Source organism: Clarias gariepinus, chromosome 8 (genome assembly GCF_024256425.1).
Source record: "Clarias gariepinus isolate MV-2021 ecotype Netherlands chromosome 8, CGAR_prim_01v2, whole genome shotgun sequence".
NCBI lineage: Eukaryota > Metazoa > Chordata > Actinopteri > Siluriformes > Clariidae > Clarias > Clarias gariepinus.
In genome coordinates, this window is record NC_071107.1 from 7,070,001 (window position 1) to 7,090,000 (window position 20,000).

A 20,000-nucleotide genomic window follows, 5' to 3' on the forward strand; every position below is an offset into this window, starting at 1 on the left:
AACCTAATGGTGGTGGGGTTTGAACCTGAGACCTTCTGAACCGTAGTCCAATGCCTTAACCACTGAGCTAATGTACATTATAGCCAATCCTTATTTATTTTTATTTTAAAATTATAAAAAATTATCTCTTACATACTTAAAAATTTGAGATTGAGGGGAAAAAAAACCTAGGGTTTTAACCAAAAAGTGAGAAATACCATGAACGTAAGATAAAATAAATGTAATAAAAATCCTAGTAAACATTTCCTTTTTTAAATCTAATTCCAATTTGTTCTAGAATTAAACTTAAACCTTTTTTTCACTTTTTTTTTTTTTACTTTTTTTTGTTTTTCGATCATTCTGAGCTGACCGGTACCAGCGCCATCTTCTCCGTCGTCTTTTAGTTAAGTGTATAAGAGAGTAAAGTGTTGTGAGTAAAGGGTTAATACACACTCTCAGAGGTCTGTCAGTGAATGTGTGTGTGTGTGTGTGTGTGTGTGTGTGTGTGAGAGAGAGAGAGAGAGAGAGACAGCCATGTATTAGCGGAGACACCGCTGGTCACGTTAATGGGGAAATTGCACTGAGAAGAAGGACAAGCAATTATAATCTGCCGGCGTCCCCAGTGGACATACACACACACACACACACACACACACACACTGATTTAGTGAGAAAGCTGCCTTTTCCTGTGCATGCCGCTGTGACAGCCTTCCAGATGTCAATCAAATTACCCGCTATTTACAGCTGATTTGCCCGCGTCGGTCGCAATATTCCCTCTCCGAGCTGATCGCTCCGGTGCAGGAAGGAAGGGGGGGGGGTGTCTGACCGGGGAATGATGAGGAATTCTGGGAAATGTCATGTGTTTTTTTTTTTTTCTTCTCGTCATTCTCAGAGGGGCATTTCTTCGCTGGAAGAGGAGTTTCAGCCGAAGATGCAAATCCGACCCGGGGGAGGGAGCGGTGGCGCTTTTAATGGAGTTCAGGAAAACTCATTTTGCAGAGCCGAGACTCTGTGGAGAATAATAATAATAAAACACGGCCTGCTATTGGACAGTGCACTGTATGTGTGTGTGTGTGTGTGTTTGTGTGTGTGTGTTTGTGTGTGTTAGAGAAGTGATATAGACTCTATTGATCAGTAGCTGAGATTTAGACCGGTGTGTAGCTAATAAAAGAGACACTCCGTCTTCTTCACTCAGCCATTATGCATTATACATAACAGGAAGAGACACGATACACATCTGAAGTCTCTCTCTCACACACACACACACACACACACACACACACCGAGTGTCCCTGAAGTGACCAAACGAATTGATCCTGAACACTAAGCCTTCAGTACTCCTAGCGAATCAGAATAAACACTCATGTAACGCTGATGACGTAATCCAACATGGCCTCTGTGAGGAGTGCGGTTTCACTACTTGTGAGCATCAGGGTACACACACACACACACACACACACACACTCTGAGAACCGAGTCACGTTCGGACCCAATCCTTTCCTCGACACCTTACAGAGCCAGGGATTCCTAAACTACGGCTCATGGGGTTACATGAGGTCACTTGGGGGTCACATGAGGTCACAAACTACTTTTGTCATCATTTTATTCGTTTATATTACAGATTAAATATGGAAATATGGAAGATCAAGGGTCGATAAACAGATAGAGAGAGAGACACAGAGAGTGAGACCTTACTTTACGCCGTACCTTGTCTCTCAATCTTTCTGTCTTTCTCTCTGTCTCACATTATTACACTATTCATGTCCCTCTCTCGGTCTTACACTATAGGTGAATCCCAATTCTACCCCTTACCCCTACACTTAGCCCTACCCCTCCGTTTGGCGCGTTCACGTGAAGGGGTAGGGGTGTCTCATTTCTCTTTTGGTTGGAGGGGTAGGGCTAAGGGGAAGGGCCAGATAGCCCTCCAAACGAAGATTTTTCGGGACCTCACTTCAAACGAAGGGCTAACGAAATTTTCAAGATGGCCGCTCACTCGAGCAAGCAGACCCGTAAATTTAACGATTTTTTGCCATTAATAAGGATTTTTATGACAAGTTTTTATTATATGTATATTAATTTTAGTCTTGTGTTTGTGTTTATGGTGATGTTTTGTAAAAAAACGTTTGCAAAAAAACCGCTAAAGTTTGCTAGCGGATAGCGCCGATTGCGCAATATCACAAAAATATATTTTTATGTCATATACACTTTACTACATGCTACAAACAAATATGAAAGTTCAGTAGCACGGCAGTTTGCCGAGCTTTTGATAACGCATTGTTTGTTTTGCTTACGGCCATACTGTATGTGTACATGTAAATGAACGGATACGTATAATGACGTATAACAGTGTTGTAGTGGTGTCCCATTTCTTAGGGGAAATATTTTGACCCTTCCCCTTTCCACTTCGTTTTAAGGGACAAGGGGAAGGGGCAAGGGGTAGGGGAAGGGGTAGAATTGGGATTGGGCTTAAATTCTCGTCTTTGTCTCTCTCGTTCTCTCACACTTAATTTTTGTCCATTTTTGTTCATTTCCTTGTTTCTCTGTCCCTCTTTCTACCTATCTGTATCTCTCTGTCTCTCTTCGCATATCTCTACTCTTCTGATCCCCATCATCTCCCCTTCTATCTATCTATCTATCTATCTATCTATCTATCTATCACAATATCTGCCGTTATTTCTATTTTCTGCTTTTCATTACTCTATCTCTCGTCCTATCTCTCTTCCTTTTACAACAAGTATATAATAAAGAGCAGTTATAAACATCTTCATAATGCATTTAAGCCAGCGCTAACAGTAGCGCTTACACACTTGTTATAGAGCAGTTATAGAGTGTTATAGAGTGAGAGAGAGAGAGACAGAGAAATTCTCTCTCTCTCTCTCTTTTTCTCTCTCTCACTTTTGCTGCAAGTGTGCCTTTTTGTTAGGTGACTTCAAAGAAGCTTACACTCTCTATGTATGTGTGTGTGTGTGCATGTGTGTGTGTGTGCATCCGCGTGTCTGTGTGTGTTTAAGCCGGGAGGCTGATAAGCGCACTCTTCAGGGACGTGTGTTTAAGTGAAGTGTGTAACAGTAGAGCGGCTCGTAAAAACCTTTCCCGAGTGTTTGAACAAACAGACCGCTATCTGATTACACACACACATACACACACACACACATACACACACACACACAGCAGCTATAGTTGTCGCAAGGCTGGATCACAAAAGAGAGAAAAAGAAGCTGTACTTAAACAGGCAGGGGGCAGATTTAAATACCTGGGGCAGAATTAAACACCCCAACACATCATGTGTGAAAGGAACCAAGTCTCCACACCAGTAGGGGGAGATACTGAGCACACTGTTGAGACTAAAGCAGTTCTGTTTTTGAGCTGAAGATTTTTGGAGTACACTGGAGTAAGGGAGCATGCGTGTCAAAGGGCGTGGTCAATTACCGAAACAGCCAATAGCGTTTGAGATAAACCACGCCCCTTGCCGAGTCTACAGGATTAGCGGTGCAGCTCGGTAGCTCAGTCGAGAGTTTATCTCTGATTAGTACACACATCATAAAGACTGAGGCGGGGTAGACGCTGTCCAAGCTACACAACTTTACTACTACACAAAGGCACAACCGCACAAGTTGTAGAGCGATCAGTTTGCTGAGGAGGCGACGCATACAAGGTCCTGGGTTCAAATCCCACCACCACCAAGTTCCCCCTGTTGGGCCCTTGAGCAAGGCCCTTAACCCTCAACTGCTCAGAAGTGTAATGAGATAAAATGTACGTCGCTCTGGATAAGTTCGTCTGCCAAAGAAAATGTAAAGCTTTCTGTCCATCACTCTCTCACATTTCTGTATCTTTCATTCCTTCTTTTTAAATCTCTCTTTCTCTCTACATCCTTCTTTTGACTCTGTCAGTCTCTTGACGTCTCTTTACCGTTCTCTTCATCCCTGTCCCTAATCTCTCCATGCCTCTGTCTCTTTCTCTCTCCTTTTCTCTGTGCCACTAACTAACCTCTCCCTCTTTTCCACTCTCTCTGTTTTTATTCATTTCCTTCAATCTCTCCTTTAAACATCTGGTTTCAAACCTTTTTTCTCAACTTTACCTCTTTTGCTTTCTTTTTTTCTGTCTCTCTTTCTGTCTTCCTCATTCCCTCTTTGTCATATCTCTCTCTTTTTCTCTTCCCTTCCTTGGTCCCAGCCATCTTTTCTTCATTGTTACTTCTGTCTCTGTCCCTCGTCTTATCCGTCTCTCTCTGTCCTTTTTTAAACTCTCTCTCTCTCTCATCTCTCTCTCTCTAACCCTGGGGTGGATCAGGACGTGGCCTGTCGCACATCCGTCACTAAGTGCACAGCACTAATGCCTTTCCTGTCATGACAAGACCCAGCACACACACACACGCGCGCGCACGAAAAAGGGAAAAATTAGAGCGAAAGAGAGAGAGGGAGGAGAAGTGTGTGTTGTGTGTAACTTTTCCACTGAGACTCAGAAGCAATCTGATGGTGACTGAAGAGAACGGCAAGCATTTGACGACCCACACACACACACACACACACACACACAGACAGTGGGCCGCAGGAGAGATGTGCAGTAATGACTGTCTCTCTGCTGGAAAATTACCTGAGCTGATTCCTGCTCCAATCTGTCTCCACTCCGTCTCCGGGGGTGGGTGGTGGTGGGGTTTGGGGGGGACAAACACATACACACATACACTCATAAGCACACACTCATAAACACACACAGATGCACTAACACACTCCCACGCGCCTTCTACCCAAATGATGTCATGATGTGGCCACGCATTCTGCCGTTGCCGCTCGCCTGGTTTTCCTAATGCGCTATTAGCATTAGCAAACTCGCCTCTCCATGTGTTTCTGGTTTGGATGCTTGATTGTTAGCCGCAGAGAGAGGGAGAGGAATGACAGATGGGAGGATAAAGAACTGGAAGGGAAGAAAGACAGGAAGAGAAATCAGGATGTAGCGTACGCTAAGCTGAACGAAGTTCGCTAATGAGCGTGTTTGCTAGCTAGCGTCCTATCATTCGCTCTGCGCTCTTCTGTTCCTCTCCTGTGTCATTATTATGGCGTAAATTAAACCCTGACGTTGATGGAACTGTCCACAAACCTGAATGTGCTTGTATACACACTCAGACTCTGGTCACTTTATTAGGAACACCTGTAGGCTTCTCCAACAAGTCGATCACGGAGAGTAGCAGCAGCGTCGTGCAGATACAACAAATCAACTGACGCCAAGTTAACATTCGCATCACACACCTGAATGGAGAAACGCTTTGATCTCATAGTGTAACACTGATGAAAATGATCAGACTGGTCTGATCTGACAGGAGGTGTATAGTATTGAGTCTGAGCACGAAACATCTCGTCTGAAGGTGTGTGAGCTATGACAGCCCATGATCACATCAGGTTCCTCTCCTTTGAGCCAAGAACAAGGTTCTGAGGATATCACAGGACAGGCTCACCCAAGCCAGAGAGTTTGAGATTAGAAAATAATCACCTGGGTTTTATTGGGTCCTCACCTGTGAGGTGTTTAGGCCATGAGAGCCTCAGACATCTGTACATTAGACGCATGAACGTTCAAGTGTTCCTAAAAAAGTGAAATGTATATGTTGTAATACAGCGGTACCTCGGCATATGAATGCAATCTGATCCGGAGGCGAGTTTGTCTTGCGAAATGCATTTTCCCATAGGAAATAATGTAAATGCAGATAATTCGTTCCAGCCACCCAAAAATACTACCAATATTACCAATTTCCAAAACTATAAGCACATTTTTATATCTAAAAACAATCAAAACATTTAGAAAAGACATGTAAAGTGAAAAAAAATATGAAATAAATAGACATCAAACCTCACTTAACCTTAAGTTATGTTTCCTCTTGGCACCAGCTTATTTAAAACAAAACCAAAAGTGGCTCTGTTTTCTTCTTGCTACCGCGCTTGATAGCATTCTTAGGACCCATGGTGTTACAGTATGTCTTCACTCAATCTTGCACAAAATGCAAAAAACCCAGAAAAAATGTGTAGACTCTGTTCTCTTGTTTGGGCGGGTCCGGTCGGTCACTCATGTGCCGAAAATGCTTTGTATGCTGGAACACATTTCTTGCAAAAAATCTGTTCTTAAAGTGTAAATTTGTTCATATGCCGAGGAACCGATGAATGTACATTGTTTTTATTTATTTGTTATTACACACGCATAACACTTTTACAGCTATTGTTGTTGGCATGTCTAAAGTAAATCCTTGTGGTGTGACAGACTAGAGCTGACCCGTGATCGCCCCTTTGGGTTCAGCATGAGTGTGAACCGCAGATTAATTAGTCAAATTTAACCTTCATAGTGCAAATCACTATAACACCGTTACCTCTGCTTTTTTGTTCAGTTCTCACCAGGGTTGCCAGATCATACTGACAAAATCCCACTTAGACAGCACAAAAAAATCCACTTACTCTGATTTTTTTTTCTCATTTTCCTACCCTTTTTTTTTTTCTTTCTTCATTCACTATTGATCAAAGGAATGCCACTACCTGTGTCCACATCATCAAATATATTTATTTTTGTAAAAGACTGGGCAACATGAATGTTATCCTAAAACTGAAATCTGTTGGAACCCTTTAGTAAAATCTGGTTCTGTTTTATGCAGCATTGTGGTTCAGTTCTGGTCCATTTCTCTTTGATGGAGTCGCAATTTCATGCTAACATTTCAACAAGCTGTAGGTCAGGAGGTTGGCTCGACCGTGCCTGACTCCATGTTTGGGCTCGTTGTCTTGCTGAAACGTCCGTCTCTTGCACAGATACTTAAATGATGAGATTAAATTTTCCTCTAACATCTGGCAGTACTTCACTCATGTTCATGTTTGCACAGAAGCACCAAGACATCATGCTGCTCCCATCACCATGCTTCACAGACGTTCTCGAGATCTTACTCACAACCGGCCATCCTGCATAAGAACTTTGAGTTGTTGAACTACTTTCACATCCTCTCTGTGCTTGTACAGCAAAATCCTGAGAAACGAAGATGACCATGGAGATTTTTCTCACTGTATATTGCTTTCAGGTCATCCTGCAACTCCTTCCAGCTGAGTTCTCGCTCATAGTCTCAGAGGAACCGTGTGAGGTCCACCTGTCCTGAGGCAATGTTTTACGGATTTTTGCTATGGCTCTGAAGCTTCCTCAAAAACCAAAAGTGTTGGTTAATAACGCTGAGAACTTCAGGAAGCTCTGTGACCTTCATCAAGTCTACTGCTTTTAACAGATCATCCAGATCAGTGGCGGAAACGCCTTAGAGATTTTCATGTATAAGTCTAATTGTTGTAATTTTTTTAATAAAAAGTAAGAAAGAGAAAGATGTGCGTAAATAGGAAATGGATAACTACATAAGAAGAATATATTCTTTCTTTCTTTCTTTCTTTCTTTTTCATTCTTTCTTTTCTTTATTTGTTATGTACAACATGCTTTTATTTAGTATCGTTCTCAGTGTATAAAGACATCAACCCCCTCTGGAGAAGGAATTAGAGGAGGGAAATTATGGGAATTGTAAAACAGACCAGATATCGCACACACACACACACACACACACACACACACACACACACACACACACGCCAGAGGTTAAAAGAAACGCCTTGCTAACACCGGCTTCCGACTGCACCCTGACTGATGGAGCCAAAATCCTGAAGGGAATGTTTGTGTGTGTGTGTGTGTGTGTGTGTGTGTGTGTGTGTGTGTGTGTGTGTGTGTGTGTGTGCGCGTGTGTGTCTGTGTGTGTGTGTGAGTGTCACGTTAGGAGGAAACATGACCCACTCTGAAGGAGGCCCAGGTTAGAGAGGTTCTCTCAGGGTGTGTGCTGTTATTCTTCCAGCGACGGAGAGATGAAGAGATGGATGGAGGGATGGAGAGGTGCGGCCGCAGTAATCAGTGTAGTTAAAACACAAAAACACACACACACACGCGCAAGCACACTTCCCGCTCTTGGACTGAGCGTGACACACACACAGAGCTACTGGGAATGTCACAGACGCACACACACACACAGGGGGGTGTTAGGTGTTTGAATGGCAGGAAATCCCTGAGATGTTTTCTGTACTTACAGAGAGAGAGAGAGAGAGAGAGAGAGAGAGAGATCTGTTTTTCTTTGTCCCACTCTCTGGGACTGTCACTACCTGTCTCACTCACAGTGTTTGCCTTTGTTCAAATGTCTTACTTAGTGTGTCATATTCATGTACTTTCTATATCCGTCTGTCTCACTCTCTCTATAAAAATCTGTCTCACTCTCTCACTATATGCGTCTGTCTCACTCTCTCTATATGCATCTGTCTCACTCTCTCTATATCCATCTTTCTCACTCTCTCCATATCCGTCTGTCTCACTCTCTCTATATGCGTCTGTCTCACTCTCTCTATATCCGTCTGTCTCACTCTCTCTATATGCATCTGTCTCACTCTCTCTATATGCGTCTGTCTCACTCTCTATATATCCGTCTGTCTCACTCTCTATATATTTGTCTGTCTCACTCTCTCTATATATATCTGTCTCACTCTCTCTATATCTGTCTGTCTCACTCTCTCTATATGCGTCTGTCTCACTCTCTCTATATGCGTCTGTCTCACTCTCTCTATATGCGTCTGTCTCATTCTACTGTATATGCACATGTCTCACTCCTTCTATATCCGCCTGTCTTACTCTCTCTGTATGCGTCTGCCTCACTCTCTCTATATCTGTCTGTCTTATTTTGCTAAACGCATCTGTCTCACTATATCCATATACATCTGTCTTACTACATATCTCTCTCTCTATATCCGTCACTGTATCTGACTCGCTCTCTACATCAGTACGTCTTTCTCTCTCTCCATATCTGTTTCAGATATTCATCTGTCTCAATCCCTTTATATCTGTCTGTCCTGCTCTCTATTTGTCCATCTGTATCACTCTCCCTCTATCCGTCTCTCACTCTCAAGATGTCCATCTGTCTCTCTCTCTCTTTCTCTCTCTCTATATATAGAGAGAGAGAAAGTAAGAGAGAGACAGATGGACACCTTGAGAGAGAGAGAGAAAGAGAAAGAGAGAGAAAGAGAGAGAGAGAGACAGACTTTGTCTGTCTTGCTCTCTTCAACACTCTGTCTCCTGTCGCCCACAGCTCATGGACCGTTTACACGATATTCCTTTGCAATAATTTTATCGGTTCGTTTCAAGACATTTTCCCCTCAACATGACCACCCTCCACCTTTGCTCACTCGCCATTATTTTAACATGCTCAATACACACACACACACACACACACACACACACACCCTCCACACATGCACACACACACGTCATCATGGACACTCCACTGTCCATTGTGAGCACACACTTCATGCACTCTGTGGCTAACAAACCGTCACAGAGTCTCTCTCTCTCTCTCTCTCTCTCTCTCTCTCTCATTCTTACACACACACACTCACACACACACACACTCACACACACACACACACACACATAGATAATTTGCTGCTGTAATCTAACCTGATGAAACTGTGCGCACACACACTTTGTGTTGCTGAGTAGGCTGTGTGTGTGTGTGTGTGTGTGTGTGTGTGTGTGTGTGTGTGTGTGTGTGAGAGAGAGAGAGAGAGAGAGAGAGAGAGAGAGAAAGACATGGCCGAGGAAACCCCACTGCACTTTTATTAACTCCATAAATACTCCCAGACTCCACCCACTTTCCCCACTTTGTACTCCTTTATTAATCTGTCTCACTCTCCACTGCCTGCCTGTCTCCCTCTCTACAGCCCGTCTGTCTTCCTCTCTAGACAGTCTGTCTCACTCTCTACTGCCCGTCTGTCTCCCTCTCTAGACAGTCTGTCTCACTCTCTACTGCCCGTCTGTCTCACTCTCTACTGCCCGTCTGTCTCCCTCTCTACAGCCTGTCTGTCTCCCTCTCTACAGCCAGTCTGTCTCACTCTCTACTGCCCGTCTGTCTCACTCTCTACAGCCCGTCTGTCTCCCTCTCTACTGCCCGTCTGTCTCCCTCTCTACTGCCCGTCTGTCTCCCTCTCTACAGCCCGTCTGTCTCACTCTCTACTGCCCGTCTGTCTCACTCTCTACTGCCCGTCTGTCTCCCTCTCTACAGCCTGTCTGTCTCCCTCTCTAGACAGTCTGTCTCACTCTCTACTGCCCGTCTGTCTCACTCTCTACTGCCCGTCTGTCTCACTCTCTACTGCCCGTCTGTCTCACTCTCTACTGCCCGTCTCTCCCTCTCTACAGCCCGTCTCTCCCTCTCTACAGCCTGTCTGTCTCCCTCTCTAGACAGTCTGTCTCACTCTCTACTGCCCGCCTGTCTCACTCTCTACTGCCCGTCTGTCTCCCTCTCTACCGCCCGTCTGTCTCCCTCTCTACTGCCCGTCTGTCTCCCTCTCTACAGCCTGTCTGTCTCCCTCTCTACTGCCCGTCTGTCTCCCTCTCTACCGCCCGTCTGTCTCCCTCTCTACTGCCCGCCTGTCTCACTCTCTACTGCCCGTCTGTCTCCCTCTCTACTGCCCGTCTGTCTCCCTCTCTACAGCCCACCTGTCTCCCTCTCTACTGCCCGCCTCTCACTCTCTACTGCCCGTCTGTCTCCCTGTCTACTGCCTGCCTGTCTCCCTCTCTACCGCCCGTCTGTCTCCCTCTCTACCGCCCGTCTGTCTCCCTCTCTACTGCCCGCCTGTCTCCCTCTCTACCGCCCGTCTGTCTCCCTCTCTCCCGCCGTCTGTCTCCCTCTCTACTGCCCGTCTGTCTCCCTCTCTACAGCCTGTCGGTCTCCCTCTCTACAGCCCACCTGTCTCCCTCTCTACAGCCCACCTGTCTCCCTCGCTACAGCCCACCTGTCTCCCTCTCTACTGCCCGCCTCTCACTCTCTACTGCCCGTCTGACTCCCTGTCTACTGCCCGTCTGTCTCCCTCTCTACAGCCTGTCTGTCTCACTCTCTACAGCCTGTCGGTCTCCCTCTCTACAGCCCACCTGTCTCCCTCTCTACAGCCCACCTGTCTCCCTCTCTACTGCCCGCCTCTCACTCTCTACTGCCCGTCTGACTCCCTGTCTACTGCCCGTCTGTCTCCCTCTCTACAGCCTGTCTGTCTCACTCTCTACTTCCCGTCTGTCTCACTCTCTGCAGCCCGTCTGTCTCACTCTGTTTTTGACCCCATGTCTTACTTTGTATTTCTATATACTTTCTGTTTTCTCACTTTTGTCCCTCGTCTAACTATTTGCCTCTCTTTCATTATCAGTTGTGATTTCTATCCATCTTCCATCTTTTTCTTCTCCCGCTGTCTTCACTTCTCTTCAATTTCAGATCTGTGTTTGATTGTCTTCCGGGCATAACTAAAAAACTTTAGACGATGGACAGATAAAAGAAAAAATAAAAGAGGACAAAAGAAGAGATAAAGAGGAAGATGAAGAGAGAAAGGGAAAGACGGAGATAAAGAGAGAATGAAGTGAAGATGAGAGATACAGACGCAGGGGAATGTGTCAAAACCTGCCGATGCCCGTGTCACTGCCTCCACCCTGCACAGTGTCTGAGCATGCAGAGCGACACACACACACACACACACACACACACCTTTGAGTGTGACTCCTGCTGGAGTCAGGAATGTGAGGAGGAGTGGAACTCAATCACTCAATGGCCTCCTGTCTCGCCGGGCAAATCTCATCAAACAGACAAGTGCATAAGGGAGGGAGAGAGAGAGAGGAGCGATGGAGGGAGGGGAAGGTGAGAACGAGGGAAAGAGGGATAGATATAGGAGTGAGTGAGTGAGTGAGTGAGTTAGTGGAAGTGAGTTAAAGAAGTTAAGGAAGCGAGCACGAAATGTCATGCTCAAATTATCTGTATTTCACTTTGACATTCAGCGGAGGAAAACGGCGTGGCTGCACCGCGGTGGGAGCGGCCCGGCACCGGGCGAGCTAGGTGCCCTCGCGTGCAGCGTTAGCGTCGGCGCTAACCGTCTCCTTCAGGGCCGTCACCACGCGAGAGCGGCTAATAACGGGCCTGCGCTTTAACGCTGCCTTTTAACGCATCGCCGCTCAAGTGGGCGGAAAGGAGCGCGGTTAAGAGCAGAGGCGGCCGCTGGCCAGTAATTGGGGTGAAATCCTGACGGGTGGTGCGTCCAGAGTGACGCCGAACCACTGAGCACGTCTCTCACACACACACACACACACACACACACACACACACACACTTCCAGAGTAAAAGACAATAAAACTCTGCAGCAAAAGCAATATGAACCAGGTTCTATTTATTTATGTATTTATTCTATTTTTATTTATTTTATTTCTGTTAATATTATGATATAATATATTATATTGCTACATGATAATATATTATATTATTTGTTTTATTTCTAATTAATACTTATATTTAAACATTCTATAGAAAAAAAAATAATCGAAAGACACAGACAAAGAAGGCGAAAGAAATGTAAGAAAAAAGCTGAGACAAGGAGTGAGACAGCAAGACAAATGGAGAGGGAGAGAGAAAGGGACATATAAGACAGAACTAGAGAGATAAAACACAAAATATAGAGAGTGAGACAGGCGGGAAAAGTAAGAGAAAGAACAGAGAGACAGACAGGATGACTGTGAGAGAGAGAGAGAGAGAGAGAAGATGGGGCAGTGGTGGTCAGGGAGACACAGCTGCAGGGGATTAATGTCCCTGAGACATTGGAATGTACCCCCCCCCCCCCCCACACACACACAGAAGTCAGGGTGTGTGTTAGTGAGTACAGTCACTGTGTGCCGATCAGAAGGTAGCTCAGAGAGGGCGGGTAAGCGCTCAGTGTAAATCTAATCTCCTCTAACAGCACACACTCAGCGCTCTAACGACACACACACTCCAGAATAGCACAGGCACACTGGCACTCTAACGACACACACACTCCAGAATAGCACAGGCACACTGGCACTCTAACGACACACACTCTGAAGTAGCACAGGCACACTGGCACTCTAACGACACACACTCTGAAGTAGCACAGGCACACTGGCACTCTAACGACACACACACTCTAGAGTAGCACAGGCACACTGGCGCTCTAACGACACACACACTCTGGAGTAGCACAGGCACACTGGCACTCTAACGACACACACTCTGGAGTAGCACAGGCACACTGGCACTCTAACGACACACACTCTGAAGTAGCACAGGCACACTGGCACTCTAACGACACACACACTCTGAAGTAGCACAGGCACACTGGCACTCTAACGACACACACACTCTGGAGTAGCACAGGCACTCTGGAACTCTAACGACACACACACTCTGGAGTAGCACAGGCACACTGGCACTCTAACGACACACACACTCTGGAGTAGCACAGGCACACTGGCACTCTAACGACACACACACTCTGGAGTAGCACAGGCACACTGGCACTCTAACGACACACACACTCTGGAGTAGCACAGGCACACTGGCACTCTAACGACACACACACTCCAGAGTAGCACAGGCACACTCAGCGCTCTAACGACACACACACTCTGGAGTAGCACAGGCACACTGGCACTCTAACGGCACACACACTCTAGAGTAGCACAGGCACACTCAGCGCTCTAACGACACACACACTCTAGAGTAGCACAGGCACACTCAGCGCTCTAACGACACACACACTCTAGAGTAGCACAGGCACACTCAGCGCTCTAACGACACACACACTCTGGAGTAGCACAGGCACACTGGCACTCTAACGACACACACACTCTAGAGTAGCACAGGCACACTCAGCGCTCTAACGACACACACACTCTAGAGTAGCACAGGCACACTCAGCGCTCTAACGACACACACACTCTGGAGTAGCACAGGCACACTGGCACTCTAACGACACACACACTCCAGAATAGCACAGGCACACTGGCACTCTAACGACACACACACTCTAGAGTAGCACAGGCACACCGGCACTCTAACGACACACACACTCCAGAATAGCACAGGCACACTGGCACTCTAACGACACACACACTCTGGAGTAGCACAGGCACACTGGCACTCTAACGACACACACACTCTGGAGTAGCACAGGCACACTCAGCGCTCTAACGACACACACACTCTAGAGTAGCACAGGCACACTCAGCGCTCTAACGACACACACACTCTGGAGTAGCACAGGCACACTGGCACTCTAACGACACACACACTCTAGAGTAGCACAGGCACACTCAGCGCTCTAACGACACACACACTCTAGAGTAGCACAGGCACACTCAGCGCTCTAACGACACACACACTCTGGAGTAGCACAGGCACACTGGCACTCTAACGACACACACACTCTGGAGTAGCACAAGCACTCTGGAACTCTAACAACACACACACTCTGGAGTAGCACAGGCACACTGGCACTCTAACGACACACACACTCTAGAGTAGCACAGGCACACTCAGCGCTCTAACGACACACACACTCTGGAGTAGCACAGGCACACTGGCACTCTAACGACACACACACTCTAGAGTAGCACAGGCACACTCAGCGCTCTAACGACACACACACTCTAGAGTAGCACAGGCACACTCAGCGCTCTAACGACACACACACTCTGGAGTAGCACAGGCACACTGGCACTCTAACGGCACACACACCCTGCTCATGAGAAGCATGAGGTACTGCCACAGAACTGCAATGAGTGACGTTCAAGTCAGAAGTGGGACAGAGGGACACTGCTAACTAGGTCTGTGTGTGTGTGTGTGTGTGTGTGTGTGTGTGACCTGAGGTGTGTCTTAAGGTCCTGTTCCAGGAAAGTTCCCCCCCAGAGGATGGGTGCAGAGGATCAGGAATGTGAACACACAGTCAGGAGAGACAGAGCGAGATTAGAAAAAACATTGAGAGAGAGAGAGAGAGCAACACTGATTGAAAGGAAAATAAAAGATAAAAACCTAGAGAGAGAAAAACACAGAAAGAGAAAAATCTGTAAAGAATTAGATAGTGGAGCTCTGATTGGCTGAGGTCAGAGTGATGGGCGGAGCTAGTGGAGGTTAAATTATGAATATTAATTGGTAAGAAATGCAGCAAGGCCGTGCTGTAACGAGCTCAGTGCGAATGCGACGAGTACAGTATTGAGGGTGCTTCGATTTTAAACAGAACATTTAAGGGTTCTCACAGTGAAGAACCTTAATTGCAGCGCATTTAATCACTCACACACTCACACACACACACACACACTCAGAAATCAGAGTCTTTAATGTCTTGTTAGGGGGATTACTGGTGAATGTCTACACCAGACCTTTAATTAAGGGTTCCACAAAAGAGAGAACACAAGAACCTCAATTACAGATTATTCAATCATATAAAATCAAACAAATCTCATCATTCTTGTTTGTTACAAATTTGCCATGGTCTCTTACACACACACTACGGGCAAATTGGAGAACGCCAATTAACCCAATCTGCATCTTTGGACTGTGGGAGGAAACCGGAGTGCCCTGAGGAAACCCACCAAGCACCGGGAGAACATGCAAACTCCATGCACACAGAACCCGAGGCGGGAATCGAACCCGGACCCTACTAATCTACAGAATTTCTGATAAAGTTCCACAGAGAACCTGTAATGGATTCCTTTCACAGTAAACAGCTGTAAACAATGTTATTAATATTTGAATATAAACTATTTTTATTCAGACCATGTCCAACAGCATGAGTTTACGAGTTTGGTGTGAAATCAGGCTCTTGAAATAAAATCTCTGATCTATTTCTAAGGAGGACCTTTAAGAGATCCGCTTAACAAAGAACCTCTTGTAATGTATAATCTTCTTTTATTTCTCTATGGAGATTTAACGGTTCTTTCAGGGTCCTTTGTTGCCCAAACTGGGGAGCTCTGAAACGGTTCTACAGAGAACCATTAGTGATTTTGACAGAGGCACAATCACAGAATCATTGGTTCCAGCTTGTGCATGTGTAGGGAATCCAGCAGCATGTCGAGGAGCTCTGTAAGGAGTTTGCCGTGGAATCTGGAAGGGTTCTACCACACAGAACCTTAACGTCTTCCCTCAGAAGCTTTGGCTCTTTTTAACGTTCTCAGAGAATATTTTCCAGAAGTTACCGCCATGTCCTTCTTATTACCCGTCTCTCCTTCGCGCTAATCTTCCGGCTCGTTAGTTCCTGCCGCGAGTGAGAACCGGGTCGGGATTGTGGCGTGTTCCGCCGATCCTCTGGTTTGTGACTGATGAGCAACAGATGGATGTTTAGTGTAAAATCCGTGTAGTATAATTTTAACCAGATTGTGAGATGGGTATGCTGTATCACTCAAAACCGCAGATACACATCTACACAGTTCCGCAGCATGTGTGTGTGTGTGTGTGTGTGCGTGTGTGTGTCTGTCTGTCTGTCTGATGGTCTGTTTAACACATTTGGATTTGAGTTATGATACCAACATCGCTCTCTTTCTCTCACACACACACACACAAACACACACACACGTACGTATAAACTCTGTAAATGACTGACATCTACGCGGGCAGCGCTCCAATATGAAATCCTGATAAATGTCGTAAGAGTGTCACGCTTTTCTTCAGGAATTTTATAAACAACGGCCAACTCTGCTTTTACAATCACAAACAGCTGACACCAGATTTTTCTTGCATTTGGTCTTTTTTTTTGCTTTTTGTTTTTTGTTGACAAAATTGTAGCTTTTAAATAAAAATAGCATCAATGAAGCTACTAATGTTTGATCTTTTATTTTTCCCTAGCTTGTTATTCGCAAAACAAACAAAAAAAAGTTGTTGATTAATTTCCGCTAACAGCAGCTCTGATACGTTATCGTTTCCAAAGCAACATCTAGTTCGCAAAAATCGCAGCTACACTTGGTTTCGTAACCAACTTTTTCGACTTCTACGCTTCTCCACGCTTGCTCGGTTACATGACAAGCTGCTTTTAAAACTTTTAAAAGCCATATTAACTTCATGAGAGAGGAAATATTTATAGCGACTTTCTTTCTGTTTCTAGTTTCTTTATATTTATAGCGACTTTCTTTAAAGTTTCTAGCTGCTCTAGCGTAAGTGAAAACAGGACCGGATGTTAAACGTAACTAGAAGCAATAGAGAAAAAAACTGAAAATAAAATTGATGGGATAATAAAAACTAAATTTGTTACGCATCATGATGTGTGGTGATTCGTACTGACGCCGAAATTGATGTTCTACAAATAATTTTTATGTTCGCATTTTAACTGGTGAGATTTTGCATTTGTTTTATAATTCCACAGTTGGTGCTTTAAATGATTCATATACTAACACGGGGTAGAGAATTATTTGTTTTTTATACGTTTTGTTTCATAATATTTGTTATTATAAGTTTTTTTGGACATTTTTAAATTCTGGATATTTATAAAATCATGATATAAATCAAATCGGCTCCTTGGTATCATGATATAATCGTACCGTGTCCTCCCTTGTGAGTCCCATGTCTAATAAATAAATATATATATATACAGTATATATCAAAGTTTTTGTGCTTTGGTCAACCTAAATTTTAAAAATGAAAAAATGTAAAAAAATAAATTAAAAAAAAGCAACGCTGATTTACAGTACATTTAGCCACACCCACAAACCTCCATAATGGGTCAAGCTTGAAATATAAAAAGATAAAATACTTGTGATTAAATTGTGGCAGAAGAGAAAAGCACAACTGGAAAGTATTTTTGAACAGAATAATAAAAAAGTGCTGTGTAGAATGACAGACGGACAGACAGCGCTCTGACAGGCGGAGGTCAGAGTGATGGGCGGGGCTTGTGTACCAGGATTATTCATTCATAAAAACTTCACATTGTTTTATCGAGCTCAGCGTAAAGTTTTAACATATGATGGTTTAAGGGCTTTTCACGATCTTTCTTCTAAATAAATCAATCACAAAATTAATAATAATAATAATAATTAGCAGTGAATCATTGTACTACGTAATAGCTGAACACTTACTAAGGTTACCTTTGTTAGATCTGAATGAATGATCTAAATATACATTACTGTGCATCAATTCAATTCAATTCAGTTTTATTTGTATAGCGCTTTTAACAATTGTCATTGTCGCAAAGCAGCTTTACACAATCAAAATAATAATGATTGTTATTAATTGTTATTAAACAAGTGTATATGTGTGTGTGTGTGTGTGTGAGTGTGTGTGTGTGTGTGTTGTGGAGTTTGCATGTGCTTGGTGGGTTTCATCCATGTACTCCGGTTTCCTCCCACAGACCAAAGACATGCAGATTGAGTTAAATGGCAATCCTAAACCGCCTGTAGTGGACAAGAGTGTGACTGTTCACCCACCACGCTTCTATAATGGGAATAAATCCAATGGTCACCACAGGCCTCCACGTTTCCCACGTTGGAGCCCAGAGGTTCCTAGTTGGATCAACGTTCTGTTAGGAAGCTGGGTCTTGGCTGGGTTGGGCCGAGATACAGCGCCCCCTGGAGCACACAGGGTTAACCCCACAATGGCAGCCTGTTGGAGCCGGGGCTCGAACCCCCACCTTACCGAACAGTGAAGCACAGCCTTAAAACCCTGAGCGACGGCCGGCGCGAAAAGATTAAAGGATTCGAGTGTGACTGTAAGTATATGAATTATTACGCCGATCATCTTTATTGATCTGTTGGTCTGAGTCCTGACAGGGCAGTAAATTAGAGCGGCGAATAAATGAGTCTCATTTCAGGAGCCTGGTTTGTTCTAGAGATGCGGTGCTGACGTGTTTAAGTGCAGCATTCGCACGACATTTCAGCTGACAGGAATGTGAGCCGGAGCGCTTCCTGTGCGGCTCATCATCAGACTGCTGAGTCCGAGACGCTGCCTCATGCTCCGTGTCGGGGATTTCCCTGACAAAACCTGCCAAATTCTTCCGAAATCTCGCCTCCGCACCATCTCTGTGTAAGGCCTGTCGCTCCCACACACACACACACACACACACACACACACACACACAGAGAGGAAGGAGTTGTGCAGGAATCTGATTAGACACAGTGACTCTCTCTCTCCTTCTCGCTCTCTCATTAGGCAGCTCGGTTTGTCCCCTAACGAACCCCCCCGAGGACAGACGCTGTCTCCGGGTGAGAATAAAAGACAGCGGCTCGACACCATTAGTGCGTCCGAGGCGTAGTCTAATTGATGCCTTGTTCGGGGTGACTGCGAGGGCCTCTTTGATCAAGTGAGAAGTTTCCTTGGGAAATTGAATCAAGACGGAGAGAAGAAGAAGAAGAAGAAGAAGAAGCGCTCGGTTGTTCCTTTCAAAACGATTCCCTCCTCTTTGTCACTCCCTCTTTTCAGCGTTCACTCAGATGAACTTGTGTGTCTCGGCGTCTGACAGGAGATGAGTGCGTGCGTGCATGTGTGTGTGTGTGTGTGTGACACACCCCGATGGCGAGGGCCGCTCCTTTTTTTCCTCCCTCGGCAGTGTTTGGACACGCTGTGACTCCCAGCTGCAGCTTTGGAGCTTTGAGTCTTCGCAACTGGGCGGGAGTGAAAAATTCCCCGAAAGGAGGCAGGGAGGATTTTTTTTTTTGCCTTATTTGTTATGGGAAAGGGAGATAGAGCAAGGTCTGGTCCCTTTGTGTGTGTGTGTGTGTGTGTGTGTGTGTGTGTGTGGGTTCAGGTGGTCCTGTGGTCATTTCGTACGGACGGAGACGGATAGGATGGCGAAAGCCAACACTGTGTCAACACGTTTCATCTGGCGTGCAGCGTTTTAAATGGCAAGAGGAGTCGCACTTAAATAAACACACGCACACACACACATTCAGACACACACTCTCGCTCTCACACCGACGCACAGATTGCGTTACACATTTCGTTCTCATAATGTCGCAACACACACAGAACATGTGCGCCACAATATTCCTTCGCAATTATTTTATCGGTTCGTTTCGAGAACCCCCCCCACTCCCTCCGTTTCTTTCGCTCTCCATCCTTTCAACACACACACACACACACACAGATACACAGAGATACACACAGACATCCCTCGATACACACTCGTCTAACGTTTGGCAACCGACTCCGAAAGCCTGTCCAACTTGGGATGCGTCTGATGTTC

General features: G+C 45.3%; 1 protein-coding gene across 2 annotated transcripts in view; it reads right to left on the reverse strand.

Annotated features, from left to right (window-relative positions):
* Positions 1 to 20,000, reverse strand: part of bnc2 (basonuclin 2) — a 172,796-nt gene that overhangs the window by 122,101 nt on the left and 30,695 nt on the right. The gene's annotated exons all lie outside the window — the stretch shown is intronic.